Genomic DNA, 15,153 nt, shown 5'->3' with positions numbered 1-15,153 from the left:
ATGAACAACCCGCTACCAGCTCTTATACCACTATAAGATACATAAACTCGAAACCAAATACAAACGTATATTAATTGATCTTAAAGAATGATGTACATAATGTACATATAAATATATAGTGAAACTGCTTCCCGGCCTTCTTGGGCTTTGATAACCACTCACCATAATACAAACTAACCCAATCCCAAGAATTAATTCCCTAACAAATAGTTGCAGCACAACAAAAACAAATAGTTGCAGTAAAATAAAAACTCTACCAATTTATGCAGTTTTCCTAATAATAAAGTTAAATCGACTTTTATAGAATAAAAAAATTTACAAAATTTTTATATACAAATTAGATTAATATAACAATGTTGATCCAATATGTCATTGCTATAGCAATGACATAATAAAGACTATATAATAAACACTCCTATAAAAATAAGAATAATAATTTTGTTTTAATGAGAGAGAGGGAATTAATTGGAAAGGTCAAACTTGCAGGTTAATGTCTCTCGGACGTTGCAACCATGCTGTTAAACCTGCACAACCTCCAACGATAGATAATACATCCATTTCAGTACCATTCAGTTAATAAATAAATTAATTAAATTAACACTCCTGTACAAATCAAATATTTATTTTGTTTGTTTTGTTGCGAAAGGAATTAATTGGAAAGGTCAAACTTGCATGTCATTCTCTCCGGTGCATTTGTTTGTTTGTTTTGTTGAAGTGGAAAGGTCAAACTTGCAGGCAAGGGCTAACTTGCATGCTAATCGCTTTGTACTTCTGTTTTGTTTTGGTGAGCCAAAGGGAATTAATACGCATCAGCAGATCACATATTTATTTCTTAATTGGAATGGTCAAACTTGCATGTTAATCTCTCTCGAACTTTCGAGAGAACCATGTTGGGCATGCAGAAATAACCACAATCTCTAACTATAAATGATACATCCCATGTCAGGAAATGTTGAACTTGTAAGTTTGATACATCCCATTTCAGGAAATGTTGAACTCGTAAGTTCTGCAGCCGTTTCCATCGTTGTTTTCCCCAAAGATGGCAGTTGACATCTTAATCTTCTTCGTCATTTTGCACACGGCAATTGCTTCCTCTCATCAGAGCTTTACTCAAGGAGACGCACTGCGTTCGTGGATCAATGATCGAAGATATAGGAGCCACAGCGTACATACTACAGAATGGGATTTCGATGACGCCCTCATTAGTTTTAAAAATGATTCCGAATATTTGACAGATACAGAAGAGGGTCACCTGCAAGAAGCCCATTATCTCCCCCATGGCCTCCCCGGACAGCCCGAAGGCATCAAATTTAGACAATACTCAGGATATGTAACAGTTGACGCCAATGCAGGCAGAGCGCTTTTCTATTATTTCACGGAGGCCTTACACGATGCCTCGAAGCAGCCCCTTGTTCTCTGGCTTAATGGCGGTGAATTCATTTTAATATTGGCTCTTTTCTTTCCCTTTTCTCTGATTTTCTTTTGTCCACTTTTCGTCGTAACTCACAAACAGGTAATCCCGACGCAGGGCCTGGATGTTCGTCATTTGGAGTAGGAGCAATGGCGGAACTAGGACCCTTTCGCGTAAACCCAGATGGAAAAACGCTTCACTTCAATCGCTACGCATGGAACCAAGGCTAGTATGCCATTTTTGGGTGGTGTTTCTTATATACAATAGATTATCATAGAATAATTATCCAGAGATAAAGTTCCGAGGATAATCGACAGTGTTTGCTACTGATGTCTGTCCACGTTTCAAATCTGAAAGAAGATCTCCGAAAATGGATATTTTACGGATTTGGAAAGTCAATAAATAAGAATGATAAGTATTGTGGGTTATTTTCGCAATTCTATTTAAAAAGAAAATGAGTAACAAGAATCTTAAGGATAATCATAATTATTTATATTTATTTAAAAAGGAAAGAAAAATATAGTGGGTTTTCCTTTGGTATATATTGAAGTATATTTTGTTAATTTTGTTTTTTTTAATTAGTAATATTTTTTATTAATGGTATTCATTAGAAATTAGAAATTTTATTTTGTTAATTTTATTTTTTTAACCAGTAATATTTTTTATTAATGGTATTCATTAGAAACTATTTTAATTGGCGTGGTAACAAACTAACTAATAACAAACCATGTATAGCTATTTGAATAGAGAGCATCCTTAGGATGCATAGCTAAGACTATAAGCTAGTAAAACTATATCAAGATAAAGTAGAAGCCTCTATTGGAGGGGCTTGTAGGTTGTTTGGAGGTTCTTTGTTAGTAGCTAGAGTTACTTTTATATGGGCCAACTATTTATCGATATCTTTGTATTGTATTTATATCTCGTCTAAATATAATAAAACATTTTGGTTGGCTTTTTTGTTCTCTCATGGAGAACGTTACCAAGTAGTGATTTCATGTGCTAAGATAGGCTAATGGTGTGTAAGTCTTGTTTTGGCACGCTCTAGTGTGCCTTATGTCTGGTACCGAGTTTGCCAAGGATGCCAAAACTTCATTGTTCATGCGTTGAGCATGATCCACTATGATAAATTCAAGATGAAACTGAGATCCATAATCAATCATAATGTTCTTGAATTTATGATGCAGTCTTGGCATGATAATGTCGGGCCAAAGCTTGAGCCTACAAATGGGCTTGATAACTTCCCAAACTATCATGGTTATTGTAGCCCCTGCGGTAGCGAGCAAGTTGTCGTGTCATGGATGTCGACGTAGGGGGGAAGTTGGACTAAGGAGAGGCTACGAGAGAAGAGGTAGGACTAAGGTAATGGGGGTAGATGGCGATCCTAAGGGGTGGGAGGTTTCAATATTGGAGTAGTTAGTAATATCAAGGAAGAGAAGAACCACGAGGCCACATAAAGAGTGGTGTAGGCCTTAACTTTATATAAAAAGAAAATTTATCTAACCCCCAACACTTAAACTAGAACCACCAAAGCCGATATCTTCTATTGTATAGCAGATAAGAATAAAAAATAGACGAATCAAATTTATTGAATTGAACCTGCAAAACTCACAGGTGTGGAACACCACCTGGAGACTACCTCTATAGAACACACTCTGACATTACAATCATCACATGAGAAATATATAATTCATACACAATTAGGGAAGTTGAAACAACACCCTAGAAATCAAGAACAAACTCCTAATCTAAGGTTCGATTGAACCGTCACTCCATTAATACATTTCATCAATAATCTCAACACTCCCCCTTAATGGACCCGGATGCGGGTGACACGAATGGGAAGGACGGCTCGCCACCTGGTAACCATGGGCGGCCTCAAGTTTGGAAGGATCATTAACTGCACTCCGTCGCCCTGGATGGCAAAAGTGAGAGCAGAGGCGCGAGAGGATGGCAATTCACTGCCGGGTCTGAGCTCCATTAACTGTTTGAGAGGGGAGTTATGGCATACCAGGATCGAGGCAGACCAGCGCAGCATAAATATGATAGGAATATGGAATGTTATGCATCGGATCAAGTTCAAATTCTGGAATTGGGTTTCTGGACGTCAGTTCTCCGAGCTCAGGCTCAAGAGCTGCCTTCGGCAATTGGAGGTAGACACAGGGCAGCAAGGGTGGGTGAAGGCAGTTTCACACCCTCCATATCCTTCTCCCCTGCTCTGTTACGCTCATTGGACATTAAGGAAAGCATGGTTCCGCCAAGACAGCGGCTCATTAGCCGTCAAGGCTTTGGAAGAGGTGGAACTTCACGCCCCCCGGTTGCCAATCCACCGTCAAACTATTGCCGTTGTCTGTGCCACCAAGTGGCTGAAGCAAACCCCATTCAATCGAACCAGTTTATGGACGCCAGGACTCCAGATTCGAGCTCTGCCCCGCTACCCGCGTTTGGAACAACGGTATTCTCCTTCAGCAGCGCCCAGGGCAATTCTAACATTAATGCTCATGTCTCGGTCCTATTCCTGGAGGAACCGAAAGAGGAGGTTGGGGAGCAACCCCGCGCCCAAGTTCATCTTGCTGAAAGCTCCAGGGCTGCTGAGGGAAAGGCAGAGTTACAACCTGAGCCGGAGGTCGTTCCACCATCGACTCAACCAGCGTCTGCTTCAGGCAAGGCAAAGGTTGATTGGGGACCTCCCCCGGAAGGCGAGTACTGGATTTATGAAGAAGATTCGGACGATTAGGAGTCCGCTCACTCTAGCTCATGACCTCAGACAATGCTCAGGTTTTTTTATGAACTGTTACTCTTATCACAAGTGCTCAATGTATGTCGTGAATGTCTTTGTTTGGCTTGATAATTACGTAGTTCTGTGTTTGACTACGCCCTCGCGAGGGATATTGGTGAAGAATTTCCTTTTCTCTCTTTTGCCCCTGCGTGGGATAGATAATTTTGCTTTTTCTGTTCCCCAAAGGTCTATGGCCCCTGCATGGATAACCCGTCTCAGTCATGGTGCCCTTGCATGGGTATTTGGTCTCAATGGTGTCGCCCCTGCGTGGGCATTCAGTGTCGATGAGGATGCCCTTGCGCGGGTAGTTTTTTGTGAGCACTATCAATCCAGAATGCCATCCTTGGCCTCTGGCGACATGTAGTCTTGGCTGTAACTGTTTTCTCTTGTTAATGTAAATAATAGAAATAGTATAGTATTAACGATAAAAAAAAAAAAACACTCCCCCTTAATGGAGAAATAGATTCCCACATATGCCTAATGCTTCCCTAAATAATTCAAACTTGATTCTACCAAGAGGTTTGGTAAAAACATTAGCAGCATTGTCACAACTATTACAATACTCAATATGGATTTCTTTTGACTGAACTTTCTCCCTGACAAAATGAAATTGTGTATCGATATGCTTTGTGTTCTTATGCAATACTGGATTATTTGCAATTTTGATGGAGCTCTAGTTGTCACATTTGATCACTGTTGCAACCTTCTGTTCTTCTCCAACATAAAGGAGAAGCCTCCTCAACCAAACTGCTTCACATGTTGCTGCACACATAGCTTGATATTCAGCTTTCACAAAAGACAAGGATACTATGTTCTGATTTTTGTTGCTCCATGTAATGACCCCAGATCCAATGCTAAATGCATAGCCTGTTATGGATCGTCAGTCATCTATATTGCCAGCCCAATCGGAGTTTGGAAAACCTATCAATTTGACATCACATGAATCAGTATAAACAATACCAAAATCTAAGGTTTCGTGGAGATACCTTAAAACACCTTTTGCTGCAACCCAATGGATCTCAAGGGGATTTGACATAAATTGGCTCAATGCACTGACTACATAAGCCAAATCTAGCCTAGTTTTAGTTAAGTAGATTAGACTCTGAACCAGATGTCTATATAAAGTCGCATCTGCCTCCTTACATCCATCATCATTTTGAAGTTTTATATTCTGTTGTAAAGGTACTACTGCAGCTTTGCACTGATCCATTTTGAACTTTTCTAGTAAGCTCCTGACATACTTACTCTGTGACAGAAAAGTTTTTCCAGAATCCCTCCAGACTTCTAGACCCAAACAATAGTGTAGCTCTCCAAGATCTTTCATCTCAAAGACTTGTGACATCTGCTCCTTGATTTCTTTAATGAGATTATCAACATTCCCTGTAATGATTATATCATCTACATATAAAGAAATCAAAACAATCCTTCCCTCTTTATCAAACACGATATAAAGATTAGGGTCATTTTTTCTTCTTTTATAACCATGCCGCAGGAAAAATGAATCAATTTTGTCATACCATGACCTGGGTGCCTGTTTTAGTCCATACAACACTTTCTTCAACCTGCGGACTAAATGTTCTTTACCCTATTTGACAAACCCCTCATGTTGCACTAAGTAAACTTCTTCTTTTAAGTCCCCATTTAAAAAACCAAATTTAACATCTAGCTGGTGAATCATCCAAAGGTGTTCGGTAGCTAAAGAAATTATCATTCTGGTTGTGTTTAGTTTAGATACAAGGGAAAATGTTTCATCATGATCTATGCCTTCTTGCTGCGAGTACCGCTTTGCAACCAACCTAGCTTTATATTTATCTATGCTCCCATCTGCTTTAAATTTAGGCTTATACAACCATTTGCATCCTATGGGTTGTTTGCCTTCAAGTAGTTTAACTAAATCCCAAGTTTTGTTTTTGAGGATTGACTAATATTCCTCTTCCATAGCAGCCCTCCATTCACTATATTGACTGGCTTCTTTATAACTAGAGGGTTCAAAAAAATTCATCATACTAGTTATAAAAGCATTTTCGTTATATCTTACTGATAATTGAACATTCCTACTTGATCTCCTTTGGTGGGGTAGCTTCAAACCTTGTCTGATCATCCTTTTGTGTACTTGGCTTGACAACTACATCATCTTGTTTCCCTTCCTGCTGCTTCTGCTGTTGTTGCTGCTACTCATTGTTGTTACCTGATTCATCACTTCCTTCTTCCAGCAACAAGGGCACGTGCCATTCTTCATTAGCACTCTCATGGCTTCCATCATTATCCTGGTCATGAAACACTACATCTCTGCTTGTAAATAATTTATGAGTAGAGGGATTAAATAGTTTGTAAGCCTTAAATTTTGTACAATACCCAACAAAAATACATTTTATGGCCTTTGAATCTAGTTTCTTTCTATATTCCTATGGGACATGGGAAAAGGCTTTAGAAGCAAAAACTCGCAAATGCTTAACTGTAGGCTTATAGCCAAATAAAACTTCAAAAGGAGTTTTGAAATCTAAACTTCTTGTTGAACTCTTATTCTTCAGATATACTGCAGTATTAATTACTTCAGCCCAAAACCCATTAGAAGGATTCTTACCTTTTAACATACTACGAGCACACTCCATAAGGGTTCTGTTCTTCCTCTCTGCAACCCTGTTTTGTTGAGGAGTGTCGAGTACTGTAAACTGTTGTTGTATCCCATGATCTTTGCATTCTTTGAGGACACAAGCTTTCTTGTACTCTCCCCCTTGATCTGAGCAGAGAATCCTGATGCATTTACATATCTGCTTTTCAACCATACCTCTGAACTCCTTGAAGTATTCAAAAGTGTGGCTCTTCTTCCTGAGGAAATACACCCAAGTAAATCTAGTACAGTCATCAATAAACAGTAAAAAATAGTATGCACCACCTAATGACCTTGTCTGCTTAGGCCCGCATAAATCTATTTGTACCATCTCGAGTATCTCTCCTCCTTCTATTAGCATTCACAATAAATTCATCTCTGTGCATCTTTCCAAGTGCACATGCATCACAATCGATAGTGACAGGCTTTAAAATAGGAAGACCTTCGAGCATACCTATTTTCTGTAATAGCAGCAAATCATTGAAGTTAATATGGCTGAACCTCTGATGCCATAAGTCCATTGTAGTCATGGAAGATGATGTTAATGCCCAATGTGGTGCGCTTTTGACATTTAGCTTGTATAATCCTCCCACACGAATACCTGATGCAATAGGCTTCATACGATCTAACAAGTCTTTAATAACACAATATGATTTATAAAATTCTACCTTGAGGTTCTGATCAATTATCGTAGAGACAAAGATCAAATTCTTTTTTATCCCTGGTACATACATTACATTATGAATATGTCTAATATTTCCATTAGGAAAAAAAATAGGAATATTACCATAACCTCTGATTTGGTACCCTCTATCATCGACAAGATAGATGTTTGCTCCATTGCTGGTCTCTTTGAAGTCTTCAAACCTCTATTTGTTCCCTGTCATGTGGATGGATGCACCTGGGTCCACAAACCAGGTATCTGTTTCATCATACTTAGCCAAAAACGCAGAGTCAGATATGAACAGTCTGAGGTTCTGACTCTGTTCCTCATCAACAAAATGACCTGCATGTTTTTTATGTCTCTTCTAGCATTCATCAGACTTCTTCTTTATGCAATATCTCGCTATATGGCCAGTTCTACCACAATAAAAACATTTGGTCGCAGATTCATTTCTATTGAAATAAATACCTCAAGGTGGGGGCATATTTCTCTGTGGGGTTGCACTGCTCTTTTGTGTTGCATTTGGATTTCCTCTGAAGGGCTTCTTCTTCACCATTAAGGCTAGATCTGAACTGTAACATTTATGAGTCAGCGTCCTTTCCTCCTCTTGCATGAGGATCCCTGTCAATTCTTCAAACAAGGGGGATTTTTCTCTTGCATTCAAGTGAGTGATGAACATCTGATACTTGTTAGTCATACCATTCATGGTAATCGTGACCAAATTTGTATCTGACATAGCTTCACTAATGTCACCCAAATTGTTCTTAAGCTCCTTGATCCGCGAAATAAATGTTACAACTGTCTCATTGTCCTCCATCTTAATGGAGATAATATTTCTCTTCAAGAACAATAATTGATTGGTTTTCTTGACCTCATAGAGATCCTTGAGCATCTTCCAGATTTCTGGTGTGTTGGAAATAATACTGAGAGGGGGGGTGAATCAGTATTATCTAATTCTTTTAATAAATCTTCTTTATTTGTTCTTTGAATTATTTTTGCATGTCAGTACCATAAAATAATGAGCATGAACAAAAGAAAACAGATAGTCACACCAAAGAACACAAGATGTAAGGTGGAAACTCAATGTGGGTGAAAACCACCTACTGCAATATGTCTCTATCTTCTTTCAAATTAGAAACTCCTTTTACAATGGTTTTGTACTGGTGCAGTCCTTTACCAGTACGCAGGCTGCAACCTGCAGAGAGCTACAACTCTCTCTCTCGTTTTCCAGTCTCTCCTGGAAGGGAGCTACAACCCCCTACTTCTTTTCTTACAAGGACCACTTTTCATAAATTTTCAAACTGGATCCATAAGCATCAAATGATCATCAAGTATAAGAGAATCACCCAGTCAATTGTAGTAACCAGATCAACAATAATAGGAGCAAACCCAGAACACAACAATGATAAACAAAGATTTTAAGAGGAGTAAGCACCCTGCTCAACTGCTCGCCTGCTTACGTAAGCACCCTGCTCAACTGCTTGCCTGCTTACAGTACTCACCCTGCTCAACTGCTTGCCTGCTTACAGTACGCACCCTGCTCAACTGCTCGCCTGCTTACGTACGCACCCTGCTCAACTGCTAGCCTGCGTACCTCGCTCTGAGTCCATTGAACTGCCTGCAGACCTCCACACCTGCAACCCTTCTGTGCCTGCGTACCAGCACACCTGCAACCCTTCTGTGTCTGCGTACCGGCGCACCTGAAACCCTTCTGTGTCTGCGTACTGGCGCACCTGAAACGCTTCGTTCCTGCGTATGTACGCACTTTTCTCTCACTGTACCTGCGTACCTTCGGGCATAGATGATTTCAAGACTTCAGAAATAACCCAGACAATCAGATCTACAAATCTGAACATGCGCCGAAGAGATCTCGGTCCATCAGTAGATTCGCCTTATTTAGATTTAGACCAGATCTAGCCCTCATAAGATATTCAACCAAAAACATGCTCAAGCCAAATGATCTCCTTTGCTTTATATAGGAAAGCTCTTCCTTAAATCATGGATCAATACCATGAGCCGACACCATAATAACACAATACCGTCGGCTAAATACCAAGAGTAAAACATAAGAAAACCCCACATGTGAATTTCTTTGCCTTGAAATGTGTGCACTGGGGGTACGCACCTCCTGAACGGGATAACTGCGGGTATGTACGCACTTTATGTAACACTGAACTGCGTGTACGCACCTTATGTAAAGTGTACCTGTGTACCCCTTATTTTCTTCAATATTTGATAGCTGATCATCAATCTCTGCTGCTGACTTGAAGTATTGTGATCTATCACCTTAATGGGTTGCCATCAAGGACAACACTTTAGCCATAATGCCAACAATCTCCCCCTTTGGACTTGATGGAAACCTCAAAACTTCAGCTTCATTCTCCCCCTTTGACATCAAGGGCAAAGGGTTATGCTCCCCCTGAATATGAACCAGATCTGCAACGAAGAACCATAATCCACCATGAAAGAGATAGAGTCATATTGCAGCTACTTCCAAGGTCTTCTTCTGCACATCCTCCATAATGCCAACAATGCATTATATGCTCCCCCTGAACCTGTACCATCAATCAGAAGAGGTTCAGCAATAAGATGATGCATCAACAACCCCCAGCTTTTGCCTGAGGTATTCAAAAGTGTCCCTGGGCAATGGTTTGGTGAGAATATCAGCAACTTGTTCCTTAGAAGGAACATACTCCAACTTGACCTTCTGTTCAAGCACTTGTTCCCGGAGAAAATGATACTTGATTGGTATGTGCTTGGTTTTTGAATGCATAACCGGATTCTTTGAGATGCTGATTGCACTTGTGTTATCACATAAGATGGGGATAGGTGGTGTACAAGTGATTTGAAAATCCTGCAAAGTCTGCATCATCCAAAGGAGTTGGGTGCAACAAGATGCAGCAGCAACATATTCCGCTTCAGCTGTAGACAAGGCAATCGAACTCTGTTTCTTGCTGAACCAAGATACCAGTCTGGAACCCATAAAGAACGCACCACCACTTGTGCTTTTCCTGTCATCCACGCTTCCGGCCCAATCTGCATCTGTATAAGCATGAAGTGTAAGATCTGTATCTCTAGGATACCATAAGCCATAATTTTGAGTCCCTTGAAGATATTTGAAAATTCTCTTTACTGCCTGAAGATGAGTCTCCTTCGGATTTGCCTGAAATCTTCCAACTATTCCAACTGCATGCATGATGTCTGGTCGGGTACCTATCAAATAAAGTAAACTTCCAATCATAGATCTGTAGGTTGGTTGATGTACTGCTGCAGATTCATCATTTGCACTGAGGCTACATCCTGTGACCATGGGTGTACATACTGGTTTTGCATCTTCCATGCCATATTTCTTCAAAATCTGTTTGAGATACTTGGTTTGAGATAAAAGGATTCCTCCTTCTTTTTGTTGGATTTGCAAACCAAGGAAATATGTCAGTTCTCCTAGCAAGGACATTTCAAATTCTTTCTGCATGACCAAGGCAAAGTTTTGACTCATAGCTTCTTCATTGCTCCCAAAAATAATGTCATCTACATACACAACAAGTATTAGCAATTTGTCATTTTCAACTTTTATATAAAGATTGCTATCTGCCGATCCTTTTGAAAAGCCTTGTTGATGAAGATATTTGTCCAAACGGTAGTACCAAGCCCTTGGAGCTTGTTTGAGACCATAGAGAGCCTTTTTCAATCTGCATACAAGATTTGGATCATTTCCAAGAATGAACCCATCTGGCTGTTCAATGTACACTTCTTCTTCCAAGTCTCCATTCAGAAAGGCTGATTTCACGTCCATTTGAAATACTTTGAAGTTTTGAAAACTTGAGAGAGCAAGGAACATTCGGATGGCCTCAAGTCTTGCAACAGGAGCAAAGGTTTCTTCAAAGTCTATTCCTTCTTGCTGCGCATACCCTTTACAAACAAGTCTGGCTTTGTTTCTAATTACTTCTCCATTTTCATTCAATTTGTTTTTGAAGACCCATTTTGTCCCGATAACATTCTTATCTTTTGGTCTAGGAACCAGCTCCCAAGTGTTGTTCTTTTCGATCTGCTCAAGTTCTTCATCCATTGCTTTCACCCAACATTCATCTTTGCATGCCTCTTTCACATTTTGTGGTTCAGTAGAGGAGAGTAATGCCAAATAGCTTGAAGCTTCTGCAACTGTTCTTCTTGTTTGTACACCTGCTTCTTTCTGCCCCATAATCTGAGATTCTGGATGGTTCTTCTGAACATATCTGGATGGAGTCTTTTCTTCTATTCTTGTTTGCTCCTTTGGTTCTTCTTGAGGTTCTTCTTGAGGTTCTTCTTCTTCATCATTCTGTCATTTGGGGTAGCCTTCATCTTCTTCGATGTTTTCATGATGTACTTGCCTAGGAATGTATCCCTTCTCATCAACCACTACATCAATGCTGTCAACAATTCTGCCAAGTCTTTTATTGTAGCATTTGCATGCTTTGCTATGTGGAGAGTAACCAAGAAGAATGCCTTCATCTGCTCTAGGTTCAAGTTTGCCTAGCTGCTCATCAGTATTCTTGATATAGCATTTGCTCCCAAAGATTTTGAAGTGCTTTACTGAAGGAGTCCTACCACTCCAGAGCTCATGCAGAGTTTGAGTGTTGTTCACCCGGACATTTGTTTTGTTGAGAATAACAACTGCAGCATGTGTAGCTTCACCCCAGAAAGTTGCGGGAGTTCCTGACTCATCAAGCATAGCACGAGCCATTTGTTGGACTGTTCTGTTCATTCTTTCCACAACTCCATTTTGCTGAGGAGTTCTTGCTGTAGAGAATTCTCTTCTTATCCCATGTTCTTCACAGAAATCGAAAAATTCATTTGAAGTAAATTCCCCACCTCTGTCGGATCTGAGGCACTTAATTTTGTGACCTGATTCATTTTCAACCAAGGCTTTGAAGGATTTGAATTTTTCGAATGCTTCATCTTTGTGCTTCATAAGTCCTAACCAGACAAACCTGGAGAAATCGTCAATGAATAATATCAAGTATTCTTCTCCTCGAGGTGTTCTTTTCCTGAAAGGACCGCATGTATCTGTATGTACTAGCTCAAGAGGCATGCTAGCTGATCCTTCTTTCTCTGGAAAGTTAGTTCTGGTTTGTTTTCCAAACTGACATGATTTGCATATGGTGTTGTCAGGAATTTTGATATCTGGAAGATCGCGAACTGCCTGATATTTGCATGCTTTCCTTATTTGTGAAAAGCTTAGATGTCCCAACCTCCGATGCCATAACCAGTGCTCATCATCCTTGCTCAGATAGCATTGTTGTTGTCCTTCTTCAAATATGTACAGATTATTTGGAGTTCTTTTGCCTTTGATCACTGTTTTACCTGTATCAAGATCACGAACAAGACATCCATTTGATCTGAATATAACCTCGGTTCTTTGATCACACATCTGGCTGACACTTAGAAGATTATGCTTCAATCCATCAACATACAAAACATTTCCAGCCTTGACCTTTTCTTTTAACTGAGCAATGCCCTTTCCTTTTATAGTTGCAGGAGTATCATTTCCAAAAGAGACTTTCTTTCCCTTTTCTAGAGTAGAATAAGACTCAAGTTTTTCTTTATCACCTGTCATATGCTTCGAACATCCACTGTCAATGTACCATAGATTTTCCTGTCCCTCTGCATAAAATGCTATCCCACATCTTTCTGTTTGAGGTTCCTTTATTCTCCATGTTTTGGTGCTTGAGGCTTGTTCCTTTTTCTGCTGAAACCTGCTCCTGCATTCAGAGTCTTCATGACCAAAGTTATTGCAAATAGAACATTCAACTTCATTTTCAAGAACCGAAAAGTTGTTATAGGTCCTTTTTGTAATCCCCGTCATACTTCTTTTTTTTTGAGCTTCCCTAGTCATGATCGTTTTATATGCAACACATTGAGCTGCTTTGTGACCAAAGTTATGGCAAGAAAAGCATTGTCCATTGAAGAAACTTCTGCGGTTATCAAATCTACCAGCCAATTGATTGTAATTTCTATTGTCATCTATTCTTGACCAAATTGAGAAGATTTTACCTGTGGCTGGTTGTAGCTTTTGTTCACCCTTAAGATGGATTGCCCCTGATAGTTTCTGTTTGTAATTCATCCCTGCTTTACCTGATGATCTTCATTGTGCTTTTGCTCATTTCTTCTTGCTGCATCAAGATAACTTTTTGAGGTGGATGCTTGAGAAGTTTCTCCATTATAGCCCAGACCTGTCTTGTTTAGTGGAGATCGCTGCACATTGATAATCTCATCCAAAGTTTCAGATCCTTTGACAAACTTGAGATTAATAGCTTTTGTTTTCTCAATCTCTTTTCTAAGACCAACAATTTCACCTTCTAATTTTTCAAGATGTTTTTCCTTTTCATCAATTTGAAATTGTAGAGTATCAATGATCATGTTCTTTTCTTCTATACATCTCTTGAGTCTAGTAATTTCATCATAAAGGTTATCCACATCTATAGCATCCATATAATCATCATCTTCAAATGCCATTAACAACTTATATTCATTACCTTGTTCATCTTCATCACTATCTTCATGAGTGTAGTAGCTTTTCTTATTTGCATTCTGTTTCTTGTTCCATCTAGCAGGTTCCTTTCCTTTATCCTTATAAGGACATTTTGCAGCATAATGACCTACTCTTCCACAAGCAAAGCATTTAAAAGGTAACTTACCTCTGAACCTTCCAGAACCCCTTTGAAGATTTCTGACAAAATTTGATTCTTCTTCCTCCTCTTCTGGGACGTGGCTCGCTTCATAATAATCTCCTTTGCCTGATGCCTTGAAAGCAGCTTCTCTTCTGTCTGATGGACCTCCCTTTCTCATTTCATAAGCAGTTAGAATTCCATGTAGCTGAGACATAGTAAGAATTCGTAGATTTTCCTTTTCTTCTATTGCAGATACTTTAGATTCAAACTTGGGGGACAATGATCTTAGAACCTTTTCAACCACAATAGCCTCTTTTATTTCTTCACCCAAATTTTTCATATAGTTAACAACCTCATCTACCCGAAGAAAATAGTTAGCCACACTTTCATCATTATACATTTTGAGAGTCTCATACTGAATTCTGAGAGTTTGAAGTTTAGCACGCTTTACCTGTTCATCTCCTTCATAGCTCGTGACAATTTTGTCCCATATCTCTTTTGCGGATTTATAGTGCATTACCTTCATGAATTCTGATTGAGATATACATCCTAATAGAGTACTGACTGCTTTCGCATTTGTTTCATACTTCTTTTTCTCGGCTGCATCTGTAGGAGTAGCTGAAGGAAAAGCGTAGCTTGTCTCTACGATGTCCCAAACTTCTGTACCAAGAGATTGAAGATAGGCAGTAACTCTTACCTTCCAATAATTGAAGTTTGTCCCATCAAAAACTGGTGGCCTGATTGATGCTTCTCTCTCGTAGTTGCTCATGATGAACGATCTACCTTCAAGTGATCAAGCTTCTCTGAAGGACCTGCTATGATACCAATTGTTGGAAATAATACTGAGAGGGGGGGTGAATCAGTATTATCTAATTCTTTTAATAAATCTTCTTTATTTGTTCTTTGAATTATTTTTGCATGTCAGTACCATAAAATAATGAGCATGAACAAAAGAAAACAGATAGTCACACCAAAGAACACAAGATGTAAGGTGGAAACCCAATGTGGGTGAAAACCACCTGCTGCAATATGTCTCTATCTTCT

General features: G+C 39.4%; 1 pseudogene; it reads left to right on the top strand.

Moving 5' to 3' along the window:
• Nucleotides 1-1,039: 1,039 nt before the first annotated feature.
• Nucleotides 1,040-1,641, top strand: LOC149195557 (serine carboxypeptidase 1 pseudogene; annotated as a pseudogene).
• Nucleotides 1,642-15,153: the final 13,512 nt, after the last annotated feature.

Source organism: Pinus tabuliformis, chromosome 2_2 (genome assembly GCF_031772625.1).
Source record: "Pinus tabuliformis cultivar Carrire ecotype Pingquan chromosome 2_2, CPIR1, whole genome shotgun sequence".
Classification (NCBI taxonomy): domain Eukaryota; kingdom Viridiplantae; phylum Streptophyta; class Pinopsida; order Pinales; family Pinaceae; genus Pinus; species Pinus tabuliformis.
This window is presented reverse-complemented; position numbering and strand designations above follow the sequence as displayed.